We start from the raw sequence: 13581 nt of genomic DNA on the forward strand, positions 1-13581 counted from the left end.
GCATACGTCAAAACATCAAGTTCGCTGCAAACTTGATAAGGTGCATTTAAACATACGAATATGCTTGAAATGATAACAAGCATTTTTGTGACTTTAATGTGTGATGTTTTATTGTCAGATGTTTGTGTTTTAAAAAATAAAAATAAAAAAAAATAATAAAAAAAAACTTTCAAAAAATAATTAATTAATAATTTTTAATAATATGTAGAATGCATCTTTAAAGAAATCATGTATTTGATAGATGATTTTTCTTTTACAAAAAATGTTAATACGTACGTCACTGTCGTCACAGTAAAGATCAACGACGAACATAGGTACATTCAAACATATGAATAAGGTTGAAATGATAACAAGCATTTTGTGACTTCAATGTGGGACGCTTTATCGTCAGAACTTTGTCTGTTCTTATTGGAAGCCGAGAAACTTGAAATCATGTTTCTTCGGATACGATTTTGCTTGCGGATGTTGTATATTATTAGAGCATTAAAAATTATTATCACTGTTGCAGGTAAGAAAGACGTTATAATAGGATGAATAATATATAAGATCGACCAGTCTATGTATATTTTTATAATTCTCCAGAATTGTGCATATTCAATAAACCATGGGATAGAGTATAAAACTGCTACGCCCGTCAGTCCAATCACCACAATTTTCGCTCGTTTGACTGTGCACACGAAGCGACGAAGTAGCGGCCACTTGATCGCTACATATCGTTGAACAGTAAAGGCCACTACAATCCACACACTCAGAAAAGCAAATGACATTCGCAAACCATTCATATAGATCATAGAGATAGTAGACCAACGTGGCATACCACACATACAATATACTATTCTGGCAACTATAGTGTCGTATAACATCACTAAAAAACCAATGTCGCTTATTGAAAGTGCACCTAAATAGATGCTGGACGAGGAGTAACGGAGCTTCGTGCAGAAAAATATATATGCGGATAGACTGTTTCCCAACAAAGAAATGCACACTAAAATCGTTCGGTAGTGAAGTGACATCGATTTAAGAAGTTGAATCGCAATGCGTAAACGAATTTTTTCTTCATAATTCTCATAGTTTTCAGATACATTTGCGTAACTCATTTTTGCGTATTGATGATTAATGATTTTTTAAATCGTTTGCAGCAATTTTTAACGAGAAATGAGATTTATCATTGGAAACTAATTATTAGACAATAATTAAGTTATTTAAACTCATTTTTTGAAGTACATTGTAATAAGAAATGTACACTGTTGTTCACTGTGACTGAAGACCGATTAAGCTGTTTTAAGAACTGGTGCATCATATATACGGTATCGTGCGTGGTAAAACAAGTTAATTAAATTTTTTAATATGATAATTTTAATTAAATTCTTTTATTTAAACATTGTTAATTACATATATTTTCTTAATTGGAAACAATTGTAATTACTTTCTTTTTTAATCGTGTAATGTATGATTTCTGAATAACAAAAGAAACAATAAAAAATATTTCCTGTTTTCATATTCCGGGAGAACAACATAAAAATGCAAAAAAAAAGTATAAATTGAAAAACAAAGACGTATATATATAATGCGTTCATTTTTTAATATGAGCATTATTCGTAAATATTAAAAAAATAAGATATTTATTATACGATATAATTGTACCACCCTGTTTTATTATTTTATTATAATTGCATGATAACATCAGTTATATTAGTCCTTATAATTTTTGTCTTTATGTGTTTGTTTCTTCTAGTATTTGAATGTTCCGTAAACATACAGATCAATTCTTTACAAAAATTCATCCCAATTGTGCAGTAGAGAACAAAGTTTATTCTGTAATTGGCTTGTTATAGTAAGTGGCTGATAAATAGAATAAAGTCAAAATATATATTGCAGATCTGTAAACATGATTAATATCGTTATTAACTTATCGTTAAAGAATTATAAACAATAATACAGTTTTATATCAATTTTTATATCAATTAAAGTTTATATTGAGTTAAACATTAGGAATAACAGAAAAAAATTTTAATTAAAAAAAAAATAATATAATAGCTTTTTATAATATGTAAAATGCGTTTTTAAAGTTTTAAAAAAACTCTGACGGTTTCCAGAATGATCAGTCTTTACTATTCAATAATTTATAGTGATCAAGTAGCCATTACTTCGTCAATCTGTGGACACAGTCCTTGTGATTATCTCGATAATCCGATCATTATAATGATCGGATTATCGAGATTAGCGGCTTTTTACTGTATACAATGTTATTTAATGGTTAATTCTTCTTTATAATAGCAATTACCTTTAGTGTCTCATTGAAAACAAGAAGTTGGCAGGAAATTTGGAAAGATGCATTTAAACGTATGAATATGCTGGAAATGATACCAAGCATTTTTGTGACTTTAATGTGTGACGTTACACTGTGAGAACTTTGTGTTTTCTTATTGGATGCAATGGAACTTAAAATTAAGTATCTTTGGAAATGGTTATGCGCTTGCGGATGTTGTACACTATTAAAGCATTAAAAGTTGCTATCATTGTTGCGAGTATGACAAATATTATGATATCAATAGTGTTGCGCCCGCGGAACGATGTATCGCACACGCCAACGGAACTCGCGGGAAACAAAGAACACTTTATTTAAGTAGAAGAACAACTTTAATAAGAACAATAATTGAAATGAATACAACGAGTAATCGGGAACACAATTTAAAGATCAGAGCCGTCGCACACGTCCGCCCGAGCAGACAGCTCCTGAAAATCTGACGTCTCACAGTTTATTTACAAACTGTCATAGAGACGTCTAAACAATATCACCATGAAAACATTATTAATAACATTTCAAAGTTGCCAAGAAACAGCTTCTCAAACCGTTGAACGACCGATCGATATTATCGATCGGTCTCTCAGCTGACTTCACACAGCATCAGCGATAAAAAAGCCTGGGCGCAACAATAGTATCAATGATATATCTAAAATCCACAACCAGTTAGGTTTGATCTCCCAGTACTTAAGTTTGTTTTCTCTGCATCAAAATACTTTACACTGCATATAATTAACCATGGTATAGAGTATAAGTTAATCTTGCTAATGCAATCATCTCGATTTTGACTTACAATAACTGTGTCCAAGGATCGGCGAAGTAGCGGCCATTTCATCACTATATACTGTCGAACAGTAAAGACCAATCCATACATTCAGGAAAGCAAATAATGTTTGCAAACAAATCAGAGGAATATCCAATTTATACTCATGATTTATAATTTTTATGAATTCAAATCAACCTACGAATACTGTCACCAAAACACCGATGTCGCTTATCGCAAGCGCACTCAAATAAATGCTGGACGAGAAGTAGCGCAGCTTTGCGCTAAACATACACATACACGGATAGATTGTTCCTCAGTAGAGAAAGACACGAGAAAATCGGTAACGTGTACCGTGAGACGTTATTAAAAATTTTAATTAGAATAAATACTGGACTTTTTTTGTCACTGAGGAAACCAAATTCGTCACTCGTTTTTATGCATTGATTTTAAATGGTTTGCAGCAGTTGTTAATAAAAATAGATTTATTAGAAACTAATAAAATGATATTTTATTTTCTAAATTGCAATGTGGTAAAAGAATTTTTTTTATTTATTATACACTGTGATTTTAGATCGCGATTAAGCTTTCTGAATAGATATTACTACGATTTAAAAAATATGATATAATTTCAGATCATCATCAGAAACATCAATCATACACTGTATAGTTTTTAAGCTTATCTGCTGGTTTGTATTTATATAATTATAAAAAGAAAAATTATTACTTTTAAAAGAACAGGCGCTGTTTTATTTAATAAGTTTCTTATTTAATAAATTAATTAAATGTTTTAATAAAATATTTTTAATTAAATTTTTAATTAAATATTTTATACAATATAAATATGATTAGTTGCACGTACGTTTTTAATTAAAAACAATTTTAATTAATTCTGTTTTGGTCAAGTAATATATAACTTTTGAAAAATAAAGAAAAAAAATAACAAAAAAGATTTTTTACTTTAATATGCTGATCAAATAATTTAAATATGCAAAGAAAGCATAAAATTATATTTAAAAACGTATATACGAATCATATTTTTTAAGAAAAGTCTGATAGGCAAGTAAAAAGAACTTATATACACCTCAAAATATAGATCTTTTTTGCCTATAAAGAAATCATTTCTATCTTTGACAGGTTTTTTTATTTACTTATCAAATCTCGCTTAAAAAACCTCTAAATACATATAATACATTTATTACTTAATGTGAGTTTTATTCGTAAACACTTTTTTTAAAAAGTTGAATATATTATGTAATATAATTGATAAAATACAAATACAGCCATATACAATGAATAAAAATTAATGCAACACATTTTTAATTATAATAATGTATGTATTAAATATGCAAGTATTATACATTTTTAATTAAAATGTATGTATTATAATGTATAATTTCTGAAGAATAAAAAATAATTAAAAAATTTAATATTTTAATATACTAAGAAAACAATTTAAAAGTGCAGAGAAAAATTTATAAAATTATAAACTAAAACATATATGCGCGTTTTTAAATAAAGTCTGATTAGCAGAAACTATAAACTTAAAAATGTTAGCTCTCTTCTATCTGAAAATAAATTAAATTATTTCTGTCTTTAATGGCTATTTTTTATTCGCTGATCGGATCTTACATAAAAAACGTATTTTCTACTTATAATACATATAATATTTAATATGACCGTTATTCGTAAACACTTGTTTGGAAAAGTTAGATGTTATATGATATATTTGAAACCGTGTTGATACTATATGATATAATTAATGTAGTACTTTATGATTACATTATCTTATTACAGTAATTTGCATGATGATATTAATTACACTTCTTCATAATTTTCCATCTCTATATCTTTGTCCCTTCTAGTATCAGAACGTTTCGTAAATATGTGTATCAATTCTCTGCGAAAATTCTTTCCAATTACGCAATAAAGAAAAAAGTTTATTCCGTAATTTGCTAGCCATAATTGGCAAAAGGTCAAAATTAATTCCAAATAATAACCAGAGATCTGTAAATATAATATGATTATTATTATTAACTTATTATTAAAAGATTCTAAACAACAATACAATTTTCATATCGATTGGGTTAAATAATAGGAACAATAAGAAAAAAATTGAATTTTTGAAAGAATTAATTAATAGCTTTTAATAATATAAAAAATGCATTTTTAAAGTTTTAAAGAAACTCTGTATTTGATGATTGATTTCTCTTTAATAGTAACTACCTCTCTTTTCTCAATGAAGCCAAGAAGTTGAAGTAGACGACAAATTTGGAAAGGTGTAATTAAACATATGAATACACTTGAAATGATAAGAAGCATTTTTGTGACTTCAATGTGTGACATTTTATTGTTAGAACTTTGCGTTTTCTTATTCGATGTAACGGAACTTAAAACCAAGTTTCTTTGGATACGATTATGCTTGCGCATGTTGTTCACTATTATAGAGCATTAAGAATTGCTATCATTGTTGTGGGTAAGACAAACGTTATAATAGCATCAAATATATCGAAAATCCACCACCAGTGGTATAAGGTTTTCAACCAGTTTTTATTTTTTGTAGTCATGCACATTGCAATTATAATAATCTTTGGGATAGAGTATAAAACTGCTAATCCCGCCAGTTCAAACACCGCGATTTTCGCTTGGTTGACTGTGCCCACAGAGCAACAAAGTTGCGGCCGCTTGATCGCTATATACCGTTCCATAGTAAAGGTCACTACAATCCACAAACTCAGAAAACCAAATATGGTTTCCAAACTAATCGAAATAGTAGTCGACCATTTTTCATCACTTATTATGTATTCTAATTTTAGCCACTCGTCGATTGTCATCACCAAGTAACCGGTGTCGCTTATCGCAAGCGCACCTAAATAGATGCTGGACGAGGAGTAACGTAGCTTTGTGTAGAAAAACACACACGGATAGACTGTTCCCCAACACAGAAAGACAAAAGAAAATCGATGTGTAGTATTGTGAGATATTATTACAATTTGTAAGCATAAATAATACTGTGTCATTACTGTGTCTCATTTTTACGTATAAATCGTTTGCAGCTGTTGTTAATGAGAAATGAGATTTATTATTGGAAATAATTAGATAATAATTAAGTAATATAACTTATTTTTTGAAATACATTAAAATATAAAAATGTAGTACTGCAATATGCACCGTGACTGAAGACCGATTAAGCCGTTTTGGTGACTAGTGGCGTTATATATACAATATGGTACGTTATATATACAATATGGTGCGTAGAATCAGTTAATTAAATTTTTATTATGACAATTTTAATTAAGTTTTTTTACTTAAACATTGTTAATTGTATATATTTTTTTAATTAGAAACAATTTTAATTTCCTTTTTAATCATGTAATCATAACTTTGTAATTATTACACACGTGCAATGTATTTCTAATTTCTGAATAACAAAAGAAATAATGAAAAATATTTTCCGTTTTCATGTACCGACAGAACATAAAAAGAAAGTATAAAATGAAAAACAAGGACATACAGGGTGTACCGCGAGACTTGTCCCACCGGGAACAGGGAGGTAGATGGAATCAAAATAAATATAAAAGTTCCTTATACCGTTTTACGATATTCGCAATAATAAACGAGATATTAATTTTTACATGTGGACTAATGAGAGCGCGTCGAGAGAAGCGCTCCAGCCGCTCGAGATCTAGCCCGGCCTAATCAGTGATATATTGGCTGCGTGTTAGAGAGGCAAGAGGGGAAACGCGCCGTGGTTCGGCGCTCGGCTCACGTATCGCCGCATCGCGCCAAGCCAGGCTAGATCTCGAGCGGCTGGAGCGCTTCTCTCGACGCGCTCTCATTAGTCCACATGTAAAAATTAATATCTCGTTTATTATTGCGAATATCGTAAAACGGTAAAGGACTTGTATATTTATTTCGATCCCATCTACCTCCCTGTTCCCGGTGGGACAAGTCTCGCGGGACATCCTGTTTATACATATTGCGTTTATTATTTAATGTAAATGTTATTATCGGAAAACACTTTTTAAAAATAATTATTCTACAATAGAATTACTCCATCGTATTTTATTATTATACTACCTTATTATAATTACACGATGGTATCAATCACATTAGTTCTCATGATAGTTATCTCCATATGTTCGTGTCTTCTAATATCTGAACATTTGGTAAACATGCAGATCAATTCTCTACGATAATTCTTTCCAATTGCACAGTAGAGAACAAAGTTCAATCTATAATTTGTTATATATAAAATACTGCTGATGAACAAAGTACGAATAAATATTTATTACTTATTTGCAAATAAAATTATTATTGTTATAAGTTATTATTAAAGAAATATCAACAATAATACAGTTTTATATCAATAGGGATTAAAAGATAGAAATTATACACTCACCCGAAAAAAAAAGCGGTACACTGAAAATGTGGGAAAAATTCATCAAATTTCAACTGACGATAACTTCGTAAATAATAAAGATAGAAAGTTCTATAAAATATGGAAATAAAGCTAAAAATCTCTACTTTAAGAATCAATTTATTTCAATGTTGCAAAATAAATTTATTGAAAATGGCGGATGACAAAGCGCGAGCATGCAAAATTGAAAAATAATGGTTCGAGTTTGCGACGGTGCACGGTATAAACAAAAAATTGTAGCTTATTGGGATCAAAAGCGTACGAAAGTACAGAGTCTCCTCTTTAAAATGCTTTTTTATGCATCTCGATACGATGATTTTTCGCCGAGAGATTCGCATTTGAAGAAAAAGGCAGATTCTTACTTCAAATGCGAATCTCTCAGCGAAAAATCATCGTATCGAGATGCATAAAAAAGCATTTTAAAGAGGAGACTCTGTACTTTCGTACGCTTTTGATCCCAATAAGCTACAATTTTTTGTTTATACCGTGCACCGTCGCAAACTCGAACCATTATTTTTCAATTTTGCATGCTCGCGCTTTGTCATCCGCCATTTTCAATAAATTTATTTTGCAACATTGAAATAAATTGATTCTTAAAGTAGAGATTTTTAGCTTTATTTCCATATTTTATAGAACTTTCTATCTTTATTATTTACGAAGTTATCGTCAGTTGAAATTTGATGAATTTTTCCCACATTTTCAGTGTACCGCTTTTTTTTTCGGGTGAGTGTAGAAAGTGATTTCAATTTTAGAAAAAAGTTGATTAATAATTTATAACATAAAAAATGCATTTTTAAAGTAAAAAAATTCTACATTGAGACTGATATTTCTACAATCGTAAATCTTTAATATTTATCTTAAAGTAGTCGAAAAATATATATAGACTTGTAAAGATGTATGTAAACATATAAATATGTTTGAAACATATAAATATACTTGATAACAAGCATTTTTGTGACCTTAATGTGTGACGTTTCATCGCTAGAACTTTGAGTATTATTATTGGAAACAGCGAAAGTGAAAATAAACATTCTTCAGACATGATTCTGCTTGCGGATATTGTGCATTATCGGAGTATTGAGCGTTACTATCACTATTAGTAAAACTAACATTATAATATTTATTTATAATATTTAATTTTTATTTTAATATGGTGAGAAAACAATTTAAAAGTGCAGAAAAACTAGAAAATTATAAAATAAACATATACATAAGGCGCGTTTTTAAGTAAAGTCCGATTATAAAAAAAAAAACTATACACTTAAAAGTTGTGACGTGACGCTTTCCGTCGCGCCCGTCACAAGGGCAGTAGCCCGGCCGAAGAAGGCGGAATTTGGAGTTGCGTCCCTCCGGTCGAAGAGGGAGCAATTTCTCCTGCTTCGACGGGTCTTGCGTTCTCCTGTAAATTGTAATAATATACCGACAAGCTTAGAATTTTAGCGTTAAAATGTATGGCCACTTTATTGCGTCATGTAATTAAGCCAAAAAGAAGCAAATGCCGGGGGATTTTGGAAAATGACCTCGACAGTGGAGAGGATGCCCGAAAAACATACGAAACCAAGGTCATGTATCGAGTCTCGCGTTGAACATTGTAGTAACAGTTACCGATCCTCCAACTTTACAGGACCGAGGTCATGGGGAAGCCCCGATAAGATCCACGTTAAAGAGAGCACGGCAGTGCGACCGGATGCCGGATGACGTTGCCGCCATCACCGAGAGTCCAAACAGATGGTCGGTGTAGCCTTGGCCTGGCCAGTCGGGCGAATCGAACCGGGGGACATCTAAGAGAGATTCATCATTTCAAATTATCGGCTGTTGGCGAGCACGAGGAACAGGATAAATAATTGACGAGGTCGCAGCTGTTTACGATCCACAGGCGACTCGAGGGAAAAATTATAAACAGAGTGCGCTGACCGATGCGTGGAGACTCGACATGGGCCAGGAGGACCTCAGAGAAATCACTATTTGACGAGCCAGCAACTAGAAAGGAGCAGCTCCAGAAAGAGGGTCCCGACGAGCGTACCGTCTTTGTAAGGCCATCATCCAGGGTAGCTATAATCTCGCAATACCGGCCGAAGCTAACGCCTCCGGCGAATTCAGTTACCGTAAGAATGTTGCGATCGTTCTTGATTGCTGAAACATAGCGTACCGATACCGCTTCCCGTGAGTTTAAGAGCCGGAGGTTGGCTGGCCCCGGTTACCGTGTTACCGTAGCTCTCTTCGAGACGCTGAGCCGTCGACAGTCCAAACGCTCGTAATCCGAGAAAGGATAATCCCGTTACCGTCTCCGTCTTACCGGAGTTATCAGTTACCTGTTATCGCTGACGTTACCGCGTGTCACCGTTGTTTTGAGAAGATACCGTTTGATAAAGTTGATAGAGAATTTGAGTCGCGGAATTTGCGTGCAGTGCAGTTCCGTCTCGCAGCGAGAGTTTGAATTCGGCCTTGTGACGTAACGGTCAACTCGTCGCGGAAACTTGAGTGCCTCTTTCGAAATTACCGTTGATATTACGTTTTGCCGGCTACCGAAATTTATGTGCTACCGTTAGTACGGATTTGGCCTTGGAACGTCGTCTCTGGGCGAGATTCCGAATTCACGCCTTTAAGGAAATTGGACGTCTCCGGCAAGACTCTCTCTCTTTGTCTCCTCTGCCTTTCGGTGTTACCGTTTGGGGCCTGCATTGGAGCGTCGTTTCTTGGCGGAATCTCGTCGCAGTTTTAGGAGGAGACTGGGACGTATCTGGCAAATCTATTACCGTATCGTTCATCGTAACGTTCTTCTAAGTATTGTTTTGCGTATCGTTTCGATTGCCGTTTCTAAATGTCATTGTGCGTTCCGATTATCGTGTTTAAATCTCATTGTAAGTAACGTTTTCGGCTATCGTTTTGCGTATCGTTTTCTGAGTATCTTTTTTGAGTATCGCTTTGATTGCCGCTTTTAAGTATCGTTTGGCGTGCCGTTGCTGATTGCCGTTTTTGCGTATCATTTCCAAATATCGTTGGAGTATCGTTTCGGCTGTTGTCTCCGAGTATCGTTTCTGGAGTATCGTTTTTGGGAGTATCGCTCTTGGTTACCGTCTTTTGAACAATATCAGTTTGAGTATTGGATTCTGTGACGCATTGTTTGGTGCATATTGTATTTTGATTTGCGTGCGATACCGTCTCTCTTAAAGAGATTCTAAAGCTTGTTCTGCCATGTTAATTCATAATTCTTTCATAATAAGTGTTGTTAACTTTTATTGTTAAACGTGGTGTTTTTCTTTTTCCTCTCCAGAATCTCCAATAGAAATTAAAGAACTACGCCTCTCTGCCATATACTAAGGAACGGCCGGACGTATTAAGAGAAAATTATTGAAGTTACCGTTACCGCGGTGCGATTATACGCACCTGGCGCCCATTTCCGGATACCGATTTCGTCGAGTTACCAAATCGCGAATTTATTGCCGATACCGCGGGATACAGATATCCATTGGGCGTGCTCCCTCGGATCTGGCGGATTCCGAGGCTAGTTCATGTCGCAAAGTGTATAGATCTTTTTTATCTGTAAATAAATCATTTTAGTCTTTGATGGCTATTTTTTATTCGCTGATCGGATCCTACATAAAAAAACGTATTTCTCATTTATAATATAATACATATGTTACGTCCTGATAGATGTAGAATTTTTTCGTTGGGCTCGGCGATCGACGTAAACGGACCTGACCGCACGAGCCGAGCGGCACGTTTAGGACTTGCGACGGGTCAGCGACTGGAAGAGTCGTTTTTACTCCGTCAACAAGTCAACCGCTCGTGCTTCCCTTTTTGGGTCAAGGAATTGAATCCCTATTACCCGGGGCGGAACCTTTGTGCGCAATTTGAGAGGGAAGGTGTGAGGGGGGTGACGAACGAGGAGGGTGTGGTTAAATGAAAAAGAACAAAAGTTTAATTTATTAAAGACAACATTTTAATTTGATTGAATTTATAATTAGGATACAAAAACTTAATTCTTAATCGCATATATTAATAATTTTATTTATGTATTCTTTACAAGTGTGTGTGTGTATGTGTGTGTGTGTGTGAGTGTTTTATTTTTCCGGAGGGAGGACAGAAGAAATAATAAAATAAAGAGAAATGAACTGACTTACTCGTTGCAGAGTAGTTTCGGATCGCGTTGAATATGTTCGGTGGTTCTGAGCAGGCGCCCCGTTGAGGGAAGGTGTTGTATAGGCGTCGGACCCTTTTGTAAACGAGTGGGCACCCTACTGCGGGATGGTGTCGTCAGGGTGATGGGCCTTCTACTTGAGATGCACCACGAGATGGTCGCGACAAAGTATCAACTGATTTTACTCTTTGATTCGCGCCCCCGAACTACTCGAAAAACTGTTTCGAGAAACTGAGCTAAACGGAATAACTGCGCAAACTGCTTGAAAAACTGTGTGTGATTGTGTCCGGAGCCACCAGAACACGGGTTTTTATACTTTTTCTTTGGGGTAGATCCCTTTGGAAAATCTTAGGTTTTTGGAGCGGGGATCGAATAGGAATTAGTCTTGCGAGAAAATTTTTAATGTGGGGGAGGATGGCGTCATTTTTAGCTAATAGGATTGGGTTTAGATGATTAGGTTACTTGAAATGAGATAGGAAGAAAGAGGCCCTAACGAATAAGGAATAGCGTCGTTTCGGGTCCATATATGATGAGGGTAGGTTTTTGAGGTGGCGTAACCCGGTTGGTGTTAATTAGTATAGGTGGGGTGCATCTCAGTGTCTTAAGATCTGGGTGGGCGTAGTCTTTAGACCATACGATGGAATGATGGGTGGTCTATAGAAGTGCTTGCCCCGATTTTCGGCTTTCGGATTGGGTGGTTAAGAATCGGTATATAAGTTCGCAAAGCCTTGGGTCACTGATCTAATAAATTTGACAGTTTACGACTGTCGCGTGCCCTTGGTGTCGCGTGGAGAGTGCGACTAATGCATCTCGGTTTCCCAGACCTACTAAACACGTGCGCCGTATCAGGTGTCGCGCCTTCTCGGCATGCGACTGCGGTCATTCCCCGATCGTTACTCGGTAAAACCCTATCTACTAGCTAGAGTTCCCGTAGGTGGAATCCAAAAATATGACTAGTTGGTGCCAGTTTTTCTTTTTATCTCTTACTCTAACCGTCTGGAGTCGGTTAAGGACTCCAGCTACCGCGAAGTTTTGACTTTTACGGTTTTTCTGGCGACGATAGGCACGCTGAGCGGCCAAGGTATTTTGAAATATCCATGCTATTTTTCTCTGTGAGAAGATTCGAGCTCCTGGTGTCTCATGAGAAAAACAGCTCTGGCGTTATAATATTTCTTAAGAGTTTTTGTTGGTTCCGCGTTTACTAGGTCTGGTATTTAATGAGAAGAAAAGAATCGTGTAGTCTGATCAGGACGTAACACCCCCCACCTTAGACAAATGTTGGGGGTATGCAACATTTGCAATTAAATTAAAGATAGATTCTTTTTTTTTCTCGGTTAACATTCCCATTTGAGATGCCGAATCGTTCTTACACTGCTTGTTTGTTAAAGAGAAGGAAAGGAAAGGCGACCTCCAAAACCCCTTCCTTATTCCTTTCGTTCCTTTTGCTGTTGCTTACATACTGTATATATTTTTTCTTTTGACTCTATTTCTAATAATAAAAATCTACTATAAAGGATTTGATGAAGCCTTCTTCAGTGGAATCCTTTCAAATGTTCGATAGAACATGGTAAAATGAGTAAAGAAAAGAAAAGATGGAGTTTTATTTACGTGATAATCGTGTCCCAGAATGTCACGCAAAGGTCCGTAGGTCAGTCCAACCACATGTACCCTTTTATTGTTTTTCTGGGTAGCCACTTATCTTCTCCATCCCTTGGCCCAGCTCGGCTTTCATCTTTATACAGGAACCTTTTTGTACAGTCTTCTTATCTTCAATGTTATTAATAAAGTTTCCGCATCCTTCACATAGGTTGATCTCATAGATCAGGTAGGGTAATGTGATAGGTGCGTATTCAAGGTTGTCCTTAGTCACCTTAGTCACGGATTGTGACAACACTGGTGACGGGAATTGTGGTAGTCTACCACAATTAATGTATTTTCCCACTCAGGGCAGT

At 34.7% G+C, this 13581-nt stretch overlaps 1 long non-coding RNA gene and 1 pseudogene across 1 annotated transcript; both read right to left on the minus strand.

Moving 5' to 3' along the window:
* Nucleotides 1-1197: 1197 nt before the first annotated feature.
* LOC136997288 (uncharacterized) lies at nucleotides 1198-3335 on the minus strand. Its single transcript, XR_010888088.1, has 2 exons — nucleotides 2285-3335; nucleotides 1198-1880 (listed from the first exon to the last, which is right to left on the minus strand). It is a non-coding gene; the product is annotated as an uncharacterized lncRNA (long non-coding RNA).
* A 122-nt stretch (nucleotides 3336-3457) lies between these two features.
* On the minus strand, nucleotides 3458-6101 carry LOC105669648 (probable G-protein coupled receptor 139; annotated as a pseudogene).
* Nucleotides 6102-13581: the final 7480 nt, after the last annotated feature.

Source organism: Linepithema humile, chromosome 1, assembly GCF_040581485.1.
Source record: "Linepithema humile isolate Giens D197 chromosome 1, Lhum_UNIL_v1.0, whole genome shotgun sequence".
Taxonomy (NCBI): Eukaryota; Metazoa; Arthropoda; class Insecta; order Hymenoptera; family Formicidae; genus Linepithema; species Linepithema humile.